The sequence below is a fragment of the Lissotriton vulgaris genome, chromosome 1_1, assembly GCF_964263255.1.
Source record: "Lissotriton vulgaris chromosome 1_1, aLisVul1.2, whole genome shotgun sequence".
NCBI lineage: Eukaryota > Metazoa > Chordata > Amphibia > Caudata > Salamandridae > Lissotriton > Lissotriton vulgaris.
In genome coordinates, this window is record NC_141685.1 from 1,105,625,810 (window position 1) to 1,105,638,349 (window position 12,540).

The following is a 12,540-nucleotide window of genomic DNA, read 5'->3' on the forward strand; positions in this document are numbered from 1 at the left end:
TTTCCAAAGTGACCCCGCACCTGGTAAAGCATCATCTGTAAACACGGTAGCAGGTAATATTAAAAGCCCTTAATCCCTTTTTTTGCCACCGCATCCAAGTCCGTTATGTAATTCAAGTCTGCTTCGGACATTTCAGGTACAAAATACCCCCTTCAGTATATATGCTGTGAAAAACTACATTCGGATGTTATAACACCGTGTTTTGGTAAGCTGTATAGGAGAGGGTGTGGACTGAGTGTAGATTCTAATGATGATCCGTTTTAAATACACTTGAGGTCAAACCCTTTGATCTTACTATCACTCTTTTTCTTTTCTTTCTCCAGAACCAAAGGCCCTGATGAGAATCCTCGTACACCTGTAGGATTCGAAACGCGTAGGCCTTCCACCACCTTTAAGTCTGCCTGGGTGACAAGTTGACCTGAATTGTTTTGCCACTTTTTCACCCTTAGTTGTACATTACCTTATTCATCTTTTTGGTTGACTGCATCAAAAATTGTGATTATTTAAAACTTGCGTTAGGAATGTACAGTTTATGTAAATAATTCTATAACTAAACTTTTTAGAAATTTAGCAGACTGTGGCCTATTGCACTATTCTTGTGCTTGTCTGTTCACTGTAAATACTGTCCACTGTAATATATGAGTTTCCATGTCCCCCACTGTCCCTGTATGTTTGATTGTTGTAAGCTTGTGACATGCCTGATAGAATGATAGATTTTTCCTTCCCACATTTTTTGTACCTAGCATGTAATACTGTTTAATTTTGAACCAATTGTTCTTTGATAACATTAAGCAAAATAATAAAAGCTACTGATCAGCTCCAAGCCTTGAATTTTACTTCAGGTTGAGTGTCTTAAATTGCTAAATGGTTACTTGTATCAGTACTGGCATCCCCTTCTAGGCATTTCATTCATGGCGCAAGCTCATGGCATCAAGGACCCCACATCTTCCTTTTTGGTAAAGAAGGCCCTTCGGGGTTGGCAACGCCTTGAGGGTCGGAAAGTAGACGAAAGGCGCCCGATTGGGTTAGAAAGGTTGTCCGTGCTGATGTCGATACTCCCCACGACATGTTCCTCCCAGTTTGAAGCAGTGCTGTTCCAGGCCGCTTTTGCATTAGCGTTCCATGGGGCCATGCGGGTGAGCGAGCTGGTAGCAAGAAATAAGAAAGATGTAGAGGGAGGGTTGTGTCGGGATCACATTCTGATCAAGGGTGATACAATGGTGATCACGATAGCCAGGTCCAAGACCGATCAGGGTGCTATGGGAGACAGTATTGTTGTCCAGCGCATGCGAGGGTCCCCCATGTGCCCGGTAAAGTGCGTTGAGGATTATTTGGCGCGAAGGGCGGATGCATGGGGGGGAAGCTTGCTGAGACACATCGACACCACCCCACTGACAAGGTTTCAGTTCCAGCGGGTGCTAACGATGGCAATCGCAGCGGCGGGCTTGGACCCGGGCGATTTCGGGACCCATTCCTTTAGGATAGGGGCTGCTACAGAAGCTACAGCCAGGGGTCAGAGTGTTGAGAAGGTAAAACAACTGGGGCGATGGTCCTCGAACTGTTATAAGAGGTATGTGCGGTTGCACATGTTATGAAGCCACTGTCATGCACTCACGCCTCTTGTCTTCTGTTTGGTTTACAGTTTCGCGAGCATGCGATGCTGGCCGGACTGTGCCGTCGACCCGGCACCTGGGGACCAGCGGTCAGAGATCACCGGCTGAGGAAAAAGTGGTGTGGGTCGTGGGCCACTCATACGTGAGGCGGGACGGGACGTATTCAAAGCAGGTGACGTGATTCACCCGGCTGGGGAATACGGGTACAGGGTGACCTTCCACGGAAGGGGCGGGCTCTGTATTGACCAGTTTCAATGTTTTATTGAGGGACTGTTAGGGCGGACAAGGTCACCGCCGTCCGTAATCATAGTACACCTGGGAGGCAATGACTTAGTGACACTTGGTCGGCGAGTACTACTTGAGGGTATTCTATCTACTGTTAGCTGGCTGGCGAGAAGGATCCCGGGGTGCACGATAGCATGGTCACACATGATTCCCAGGAAGGTGTGGCGGGGGGGCCTCTCGGTGTCAGCGCTGAACAATTCAGTAAAAAAGGTCAATAACCAACTTAGTAGGTTGTTTCGCTCGGCGCAGTTGCACTGTATTCCGCATGGATGTATTCGGGGGGATCACATGTATATCGAGGATGGGGTCCATTTATCCCGGGAGGGGAATGTTTTACTCATAGGAGATTTCATAGCGTGGTTAAGGGGTTTGTAAAAGCATGACCTTTAGTAGGAGTTTGTGGGGGGGCCGGATAGCCGGTCAACTATCCGGCCTGTGGCGGTAAGGTCATGATCGGTGAGCAGTAATTTCAAGATCCCTAGAGGGGGGGTGTGAGAAGTTGGCCCGATATGCAACGTTCGCTATTCTAGCGACCGCTATGTATCGTTCCAACGACCCTTATGGTGTTTGGTTGTAAGTCAACCTATAGACCAGCTATCCTAGTAGCGTGGATACGAGCAGTCTAAGGCTAAAGACTCGAGAGGGCGCGTTAAGCCAGCTGTTTACCACACATGTACCCCTTGAACACCCAGTGAAAGGACACCACACAAGTGTTATGAAAATAAGCAGTATATTTATTAAGAATCACAACAGCCCTGTACTCTTTATGAGGACAGGGTACTAAGCACAAACCAAATCTCTTTAGCAAATACTTTAAGTGCACAGTTAAAACAAGTGTCCGAGGACACGGAAAGGTTAAGGCAAGTCGGAAGCGAGGGACTCGGGACCCTAGAGTAAGGAGGCTATGCAGGCACTGAAATGCCGAGTTACCTAGCCACGAGGGCTGCGGCTGCACAAGTCTTACAGGCGTCGGGGTCTTCGCTGACGAGCCGGGAGCCGGAAGAAAAGGAGTTGCTGGCCGGCGACCAGTGATGAATAGTTCGTAGAGATCCAAGCCTGGATCGGAGATTGATGAAACCTGAAAGCAGAGGGGACCAAGTTCGTGCTACTAGCCAGTAGTCAGAGGGTACCAGGAAGGCACCAGTTGGCCGTCACCTCGACCAGGTGAGTGGGCGACGCTAGGCTCTGCAGTCTCACGGACCAGGAGGCGTTGTCGGCGACCACGGTGGAGGTGCGAGCTCTCCCACGAAGGATGACGCTGTCGGCGTCTTGAGTGGACCAGGAGGGTCCGGGGTGCTTCTCGAAAAGATGGAAGCAAGGGCCAGTCTGGAGCAACCAGACCGGCAGTGATGATTCTCGGATGTCGTCACAGAAGGACACAAGCCAGCGGCAAGTGACCAGACAACGTGCTGAGCAGCGAGCAGAAGGGCCCCACGCAGATCGTGGAGATGCTGGGGGACTGCACTTCGGAGCTGGAGCGGCTCAGGGTCGGGGCTTCTCGGACCCCAGAGCACTCACCAGAGAGTTACCTCGATGGTCGTGCTGGTTTTTAAGAGCGTGCAGGTTCTGATGATGGCCGGTCCCTCGAGGTCTCGTCGCACCCACAGATCACAGCTGAGCTGATGATGTGGGTAGAGGTCAGAGGTGCCAGGGAAGCCGGTTCTCGTCGAGCTGGGCCGTCGGATTCCTTGAGGAAGGACTTACAGCAAACCGCAGAGTTCTTAGATGGTGCCCGCTGATGCAGGGTGACTACTCCTTAGCCACAAGGGAGAAATCTTGAGAAGAGTCTTGAAGTCCTTTCGTAGAAAGTATTCTTGATTCAAAGATGATCTAATTTGGAAGGGTCCCCGCTCCGGCCTTTATCCTAAAGAAAGGGGTGGGTACATGACTAGGTCCTGCCCTAAGGGTGGGACCAGGAAGGGGGGTAGTTACACCCCTCTCCCCTGCCGGACTTTCCCCAGGCCAGGGCTGTCGCCCCTGGAACTGGTTCTAACCGGCAGATGCGTAGTGAGCACCGGGGTGCCACTCCGCAGTCACCTTCTCGCAAAAGCCCTACCTACCCAGAATACACAAACCCTGTCTGGGACGGTGCGAACACCGCCCTCGACAGGAAACCCTTTGTCCAAGTGCTCCTCGCTGGAAGGACTCCCAGCAGCAGGAGGTCAGACTCGTGTCTGTGGTGGCAGCATCCATTTTGTGGAGCTGAGGCTTTCGTTAACTTTAACCGGGGTTCACAGTTACGTACATGTCGTGTCCCTCTAGAAGGGTGGAATGCTAACCTCGTCGCCAGAGTTGGTGAGAGGGCAGCATCCCGACTCGTATGACACCTTACTCGACATGTCTTGATAACGTGACACCGAAGTTACCGATGTGTCACGCGTTATCATGGAACAGCCATTGGGTCTTTTCTCCGCAAGCTGCAACCGGCTCGGCTCGGGCCAGAACACAGTTCACGCGAGCCCATGCACTCTGCCTTCAGGATTGTCAAGGCCTGCCATAGGAGTGACTGATAGGGACTCGGGTGTCCATTGTATGGTTAGATACAGAGCTACTATATCTAAAGCAAAGGGTGATTACACGACTTCGCCCCAGCTGTCATGCAGCCAGTTGTGTCAAATTTAGGAGGCCAGCCAGGGGTGGCATAATACATGCTGCAGCCCCTGGCGGCCCTGGGTACACCTATGCCCTGAGTTACAGGGTCTGATAAGGTGGCCCAGTACCAATTGGTAGATGCACCTAGGGTACATATCGTAATTTAGAAAGAGAACAGCCAGGCTGTGGGTCTGATTGGCAGGCCCACAGCCAGAGAAAGTCGTAAACCAGTGAAGCAAAAGCAAAAAAATCTGGGTGATCATAGGATTGCAGACCCTACTCTCCTACATGACCCCCCCCCCAAACGTCGGAACAACTAGCTAACCTTGACCAGGTAAGTCTTCTTGTTCTAAGTGGAAATATCTGGAGAGCCCATCGGCATTGCCATGATCAGTACCAGGTCTATGTTCCACTGTGAAGTCCATCCCCTGTAGGGAAATGGACCACCTAAGCAGTTTGGGGTTTTCACCCTTCATCTGATTTAGCCACAAGAGGGGCTTATGGTCGGTCTGAATCTTGAAGTGAGTGCCAAACAAGTATGGCCTCAGCTTCTTCAGGGCCCAAACCACAGCAAAGGCCTCCCTCTCGATAGCTGACCAATTCTTCTCTCTAGGGGTCAGCCTTCTGCTTATAAAAGCAATGGGCTGGTCTTGACCATCAAAATTCAGTTGAGAAAGAACAGCTCCCACACCCAACTCAGAAGCATCTGTTTGGACAATGAATGGTTTGGAGTAGTCCGGACTCTTGAGGATAGGCGCCGTGCACATGGCCTGCTTTAGGTCATCGAATGCTTTTTGACAGCTCGCTGTCCACTGAACCTTTTTTGGCATTTTCTTACTTGTCAGTTCATTTAATGGTGTCACGATGGAACCATAGTTCCTGACAAACTTCCTATAGTAACCAGTCAGGCCCAAGAAGGCTCGAACCTGAGTCTGGGTGGTTGGAGGAGCCCAGTCCCTGATTGACTGTATCTTGCTCTCCAGTGGCTGAACCTGACCTCCACCTACAAGGTGGCCCAGGTATACAACCTGTGTCTGCCCTATCTGGCACTTGGTGGCCTTGATAGTGAGGCCTGCTGCTTGCAGCGCCTCCAATGTCTTCCGCAGGTGGACCAGGTGATCCTCCCAGGTGGAGCTAAAGACAGCAATATCGTCAAGATACGCCGCACAGAAGTCATCCAGCCCAGTAAGGACGTGATTCACCAACCGTTGGAAGGTGGCAGGTGCATTTTTCAGACCAAAGGGCATCACCACGAACTGATAATGCCCACCAGGGGTTGAAAATGCTGTTTTAGGCTTGGCGTCCTCAGCTAACCTGATTTGCCAATACCCAGCTGTCAGGTCAAACGTACTTAAGTAGTTGGCCGAAGCCAGCCTATCAATAAGCTCGTCTGCCCTTGGTATTGGGTGGGCGTCAGTCTTAGTGACTGCATTGAGACCCCTGTAGTCTACGCAGAACCTCATCTCTCTCTTACCACCCTGGGTGTGAGGTTTCGGCACTAGAACTACGGGACTAGCCCAAGGGCTATCCGAGGGTTCAATGACTCCCAGCTCCAACATTTTCTGCACTTCACTTTTGATGCAGTCTCTAACGTGATCAGGCTGCCTGTAGATTTTACTCTTTACGGGCAAGCTGTCACCAGTGTCGACCTCATGGGTGCACCAATCGGTCTGACTGGGTGTCAGAGAAAACAGATGTCGGAACGACTGAAGAACCTGTTTACAGTCGCTCTGTTGATGTTCGGAGAGGCTGCCACAAAAGATAACACCATCTACGGAGCCATCGTCAGGATTCTGAGTGAGCAGGTCGGGGAGAGGGTCACTCTCCTCTTCCTGTCCCTCATCTAGGGCCATGAGCAAACTCATGTCCTTCCTGTCGACATATGCTTTTAGCCTGTTGACATGAAGCACCCTGTGGGGGCTCCGGGGAGTTCCCAGGTCGACTAGGTAGGTGACCTCTCCCTTCTTCTCCAGGATTGTGTGGGGCCCGGACCATTTGTCCTTGAGTGCTGCTGGGGCCACTGGCTCCAACACCCACACCTTCTGTCCGGGCTGGTAAACAGTCAAGACAGCCTTTTGGTCATGCCAAGCTTTTTGGAGTTCTTGGCTGGCCTTAAGGTTTTCGGATGCCTTCTCCATGTATTCAGCCATCCGCGAGCGGAGGCCGAGCACATAGTCCACTATGTTGGTTGCCGGCTTTTTGAGAGGTCTCTCCCATCCTTCCTTCACCAAACACAGGGGTCCTCTTACAGGATGCCCGTACAAAAGTTCAAAAGGGCTGTAGCCAACCCCCTTCTGTGGGACTTCTCTGTAGGCGAACAAGAGGCAGGGGATCAGGACGTCCCATCTTCGCCGAAGCTTTTCCGGTAGTCCATGAATCATCCCTTTTAGGGTCCTGTTGAATCTCTCAACAAGCCCATTGCATTGTGGGTGATAGGGCGTGGTGAACTTGTAGTTGACACCACATTCCTTCCACATAGCAGTTAGATAGCTCGACATAAAGTTTGCACCTCTGTCGGAGACGACCTCCTTAGGGAAGCCCACTCTGGAGAATACTCCAACTAGGGCTCTTGCCACAACAGGTGCTGTAGTGGTCCTAAGGGGAATAGCTTCAGGGTACCTGGTGGCATGATCCACTACCACCAGTATAAACTTGTGCCCTGATGCTGTTGGTGGTTCCATGGGACCGACGATGTCGATCCCCACCCGTTCAAAGGGCACCCCCACCACAGGCATTGGTATAAGGGGGGCCTTTGTCGTGCCACCTGACTTACCACTGGCTTGGCAAGTGACACAGGAGCGGCAAAACTCCTTGGTATCTTCGTTCATGTGAGGCCAGTGAAAGTGCGAGACAAGCCTGTCCCACGTTTTCGTCTGGCCTAAGTGACCTGCTAAGGGAATCTCGTGGGCCAAGGTAAGTAGGAAACCACGCTGAGACAAGGGGACGACCAGCCTCCTGGTCATGCCAGGCTTGGGGTCTCTTGACTCAGTGTACAGGAGTCCATCTTCCCAGTATACCTTGTGGGTACCTGTGGCGTTCCCAGCAGCCTCAGCAGCAGCCTGCTGTCTGAGGGGTTCAAGAGAAGGGCAGTCTAACTGGTCCTTCCCCAGGTCTTCCCTTGAGGGTCCCCCTGAGCCCAAGAATTCAACTTGATCAAGTTCGAACTCCCTAGGCTCAGTTTCCCTCAATTCCTGTAGGTCAGCCTCCTCTGAGACTTGATCCTCGACCTGGGGCAAGGGGGAAGGCGCAGCCTTAACCCTACTGCTCTTTTTCTTGGGAGGTGTCTGGTCCGTTGTTCCAGGATCCAGCACCTGTTCAGTGGGGCATTTCCTGACCTGTGACCTAGTCACAGCGAACACATGTGCTGGCAAACCTAACATTTCCATGTGAGTCCGTTGCTCCACTTCTGACCATTGTGACGACTCCAAATCATTGCCCAACAAACAATCCACTGGGAGGTCTGGACTAACTACAACCTTCTTTTGGCCAGTTACCCCTCCCCAGGAGAAAGCTACAATTGCCATACTGTGATTGGTAGTGACATTGCTTGCATTGGTCACCAGGAATTCTGTACCTGGCATGATCTGTCCAGGGTCCACAAAGTTAGGCGTCACCATGGTGACGCTGGCACAAGTGTCCCTATAGGCCTGAGCCATCTTTCTATTTATGAAAGGCGTCTGTCGGTATTTGCCCAGCGTATTGGGACTTATGTCAGGGGACACGTCCGCGTCCCCTGTACTGACAAGGACAGCCTGAGTGAGTGTGCCAACTAAGTTGTCACGCCCCTCAGAACCCAGGGTTAACCCTACTAAACCCTTGGGAGGCGCACTACCACTGCTGACTGTACTAGGGGGCACAGGTGCCTTAGGGGCTGCAGTGGCAGGAGTCTGCCCTCCTCCTTTCTTGGTGCACTCACTAACCCAGTGAGATTTACTTTTACAGTACTGGCACCATCTTTTGGATTGGCCTTCTTTCTTCTTTTGGGGAGCCTGACCCCCACCCTCTTTGGGTTGTTGGGGACCTGTCGAAGACTTCTGGTCATTTTGTTCCCCTTTAGAATCTTTACCCTTCTGGTCTGCTTTCTTCTGACCACCTTGGTTCTGGCCCTGGTTCTGTTTAACTCTCGTACGAACCCATCTGTCTGCCTTCTTTCCCAATTCTTGGGGAGAGGTCAGATCCGAGTCGACAAGATGCTGATGCAACAACTGGTTCTGACAATTGTTTAAAATTTGTTCTCTCATCATCAAATTATACAATCCTGCGTAATCAGTAACCTTACTGTCCAGCAACCAGCCCTCAAAAGCCTTAGTGGCACAATCGACAAAATCAGACCAATCTTGAGACTGCGTTTTCTGGGTATCCCTGAACAGCACCCTGTACTGCTCAGTGGTTAGGCCGAACCCTTCAACGAGTCTATTCTTCAAGACTTGGTAATTATTAGCGTCCTCTACCCTTGTGGTGAGGAGCTTGTCTCTTCCTTTTCCTTCAAAGGAGAGCCACAAGATAGCTGCCCACTGACTCTGGGGAACGCCTTGCACAGTGCAGGCCCTCTCCAAAGCAGTAATCCATTTGTGGATGTCGTCCCCTTGTTTAAAGGGGGGCACTATCTTCCCAAGGTGTTTCGTATCGAAACTCTTTTCCCTATTACTAGGTACATTGCTGCCACCAGTGGGGATTGCCCCACTTAACTGTTGCTCTCTAGCGAAAGCAAGCTTTTCCTTGGCCAGGGCAAGTTCTTCCCTTTCGATCCGCAGATTAGCTGCCCTTTCCTTCGCTTCGTACACTCTCCTCTGAGGGGATGTCATCCCTCTTTGAGAAGAGTTGTGAGAGCCGTTGGTATGAAGGGATCTGCCAGAGTCTCTTGATAGAGATCGGGCTCGTCCATTCCCCAGGTTAAGCGGAACCGACAGTAGCGCCGGGGTTCCCCCAGTACCACTATCGTGTCTGCTTAAGTTGGACCGTGTTAGTCTGACGACTTCTACCTGTCCCTTATCTGCCTCGTCCCCAGAGAGATCCTCATCCTCGTCCTCCTCTCCCTCTTCGTTCTCAGTTACGAGGTGGATGAGGTCAGGATCATCTCGGGTTCCCTCGAGGGGAGGCATGTCTCCTTCTGGATTAGAAGAGCTACGAAGTTTCTCAGCTCTCCTGGCATGATAAGTCTCCAAGAGACCAATCAGAAAGGACGTTGTGGGGTTAGACCCCTGCTGAATCTTCCGGGAGTGACACAGTCGTCTTAACTCCTTGAAGCTCAGCACAGTATATCCTGAAGGGATGACCTGTGGAGGGTCAACTGACACAAGTGGAGACTCAGAGTTTCCTCCTTGGCCCGACATACTGTTTCTAGTGTGGTGTAAGTGATGCACCTACCTACACTATGTGTTTTCCTACTGATCCCTTGCTAAGAGTTGTAGCCAAGGTGTGCTAAGCCTTGAGGAGCTACAACAGCTGGTTCAGTAGAACTCAGAGTATTCTAAGCTTTAGTTATATGTACTAACAGTACTTGCGCGATCTTTCAACAAGATATTCTTAGGATACGTGTGGTAAAACAACAGCAAGCTCAAATCCCAACCGCTGCTCACCAATGTGAGAAGTTGGCCCGATATGCAACGTTCGCTATTCTAGCGACCGCTATGTATCGTTCCAACGACCCTTATGGTGTTTGGTTGTAAGTCAACCTATAGACCAGCTATCCTAGTAGCGTGGATACGAGCAGTCTAATGCTAAAGACTCGAGAGGGCGCGTTAAGCCAGCTGTTTACCACACATGTACCCCTTGAACACCCAGTGAAAGGACACCACACAAGTGTTATGAAAATAAACAGTATATTTATTAAGAATCACAACAGCCCTGTACTCTTTATGAGGACAGGGTACTAAGCACAAACCAAATCTCTTTAGCAAATACTTTAAGTGCACAGTTAAAACAAGTGTCCGAGGACACGGAAAGGTTAAGGCAAGTCGGAAGCGAGGGACTCGGGACCCTAGAGTAAGGAGGCTATGCAGGCACTGAAATGCCGAGTTACCTAGCCACGAGGGCTGCGGCTGCACAAGTCTTACAGGCGTCGGGGTCTTCGCTGACGAGCCGGGAGCCGGAAGAAAAGGAGTTGCTGGCCGGCGACCAGTGATGAATAGTTCGTAGAGATCCAAGCCTGGATCGGAGATTGATGAAACCTGAAAGCAGAGGGGACCAAGTTCGTGCTACTAGCCAGTAGTCAGAGGGTACCAGGAAGGCACCAGTTGGCCGTCACCTCGACCAGGTGAGTGGGCGACGCTAGGCTCTGCAGTCTCACGGACCAGGAGGCGTTGTCGGCGACCACGGTGGAGGTGCGAGCTGTCCCACGAAGGATGACGCTGTCGGCGTCTTGAGTGGACCAGGAGGGTCCGGGGTGCTTCTCGAAAAGATGGAAGCAAGGGCCAGTCTGGAGCAACCAGACCGGCAGTGATGATTCTCGGATGTCGTCACAGAAGGACACAAGCCAGCGGCAAGTGACCAGACAACGTGCTGAGCAGCGAGCAGAAGGGCCCCACGCAGATCGTGGAGATGCTGGGGGACTGCACTTCGGAGCTGGAGCGGCTCAGGGTCGGGGCTTCTCGGACCCCAGAGCACTCACCAGAGAGTTACCTCGATGGTCGTGCTGGTTTTTAAGAGCGTGCAGGTTCTGATGATGGCCGGTCCCTCGAGGTCTCGTCGCACCCACAGATCACAGCTGAGCTGATGATGTGGGTAGAGGTCAGAGGTGCCAGGGAAGCCGGTTCTCGTCGAGCTGGGCCGTCGGATTCCTTGAGGAAGGACTTACAGCAAACCGCAGAGTTCTTAGATGGTGCCCGCTGATGCAATGTGACTACTCCTTAGCCACAAGGGAGAAATCTTGAGAAGAGTCTTGAAGTCCTTTCGTAGAAAGTATTCTTGATTCAAAGATGATCTAATTTGGAAGGGTCCCCGCTCCGGCCTTTATCCTAAAGAAAGGGGTGGGTACATGACTAGGTCCTGCCCTAAGGGTGGGACCAGGAAGGGGGGTAGTTACACCCCTCTCCCCTGCCGGACTTTCCCCAGGCCAGGGCTGTCGCCCCTGGAACTGGTTCTAACCGGCAGATGCGTAGTGAGCACCGGGGTGCCACTCCGCAGTCACCTTCTCGCAAAAGCCCTACCTACCCAGAATACACAAACCCTGTCTGGGACGGTGCGAACACCGCCCTCGACAGGAAACCCTTTGTCCAAGTGCTCCTCGCTGGAAGGACTCCCAGCAGCAGGAGGTCAGACTCGTGTCTGTGGTGGCAGCATCCATTTTGTGGAGCTGAGGCTTTCGTTAACTTTAACCGGGGTTCACAGTTACGTACATGTCGTGTCCCTCTAGAAGGGTGGAATGCTAACCTCGTCGCCAGAGTTGGTGAGAGGGCAGCATCCCGACTCGTATGACACCTTACTCGACATGTCTTGATAACGTGACACCGAAGTTACCGATGTGTCACGCGTTATCATGGAACAGCCATTGGGTCTTTTCTCCGCAAGCTGCAACCGGCTCGGCTCGGGCCAGAACACAGTTCACGCGAGCCCATGCACTCTGCCTTCAGGATTGTCAAGGCCTGCCATAGGAGTGACTGATAGGGACTCGGGTGTCCATTGTATGGTTAGATACAGAGCTACTATATCTAAAGCAAAGGGTGATTACACGACTTCGCCCCAGCTGTCATGCAGCCAGTTGTGTCAAATTTAGGAGGCCAGCCAGGGGTGGCATAATACATGCTGCAGCCCCTGGCGGCCCTGGGTACACCTATGCCCTGAGTTACAGGGTCTGATAAGGTGGCCCAGTACCAATTGGTAGATGCACCTAGGGTACATATCGTAATTTAGAAAGAGAACAGCCAGGCTGTGGGTCTGATTGGCAGGCCCACAGCCAGAGAAAGTCGTAAACCAGTGAAGCAAAAGCAAAAAAATCTGGGTGATCATAGGATTGCAGACCCTACTCTCCTACAGGGGGCGCCACCCATTATGGATGGGAGCGCCCGGGGGGAGGCGGCCATTGGCCCCTCAAACGGGGAGGCGGCACCCA

At 51.9% G+C, this 12,540-nt stretch overlaps 1 protein-coding gene across 3 annotated transcripts in view; it reads left to right on the forward strand.

The window, feature by feature from the left end:
- LOC147748685 (A.superbus venom factor 1-like) overlaps window positions 1–12,540 on the forward strand; it is a 1,068,833-nt gene that overhangs the window by 90,433 nt on the left and 965,860 nt on the right. The gene's annotated exons all lie outside the window — the stretch shown is intronic.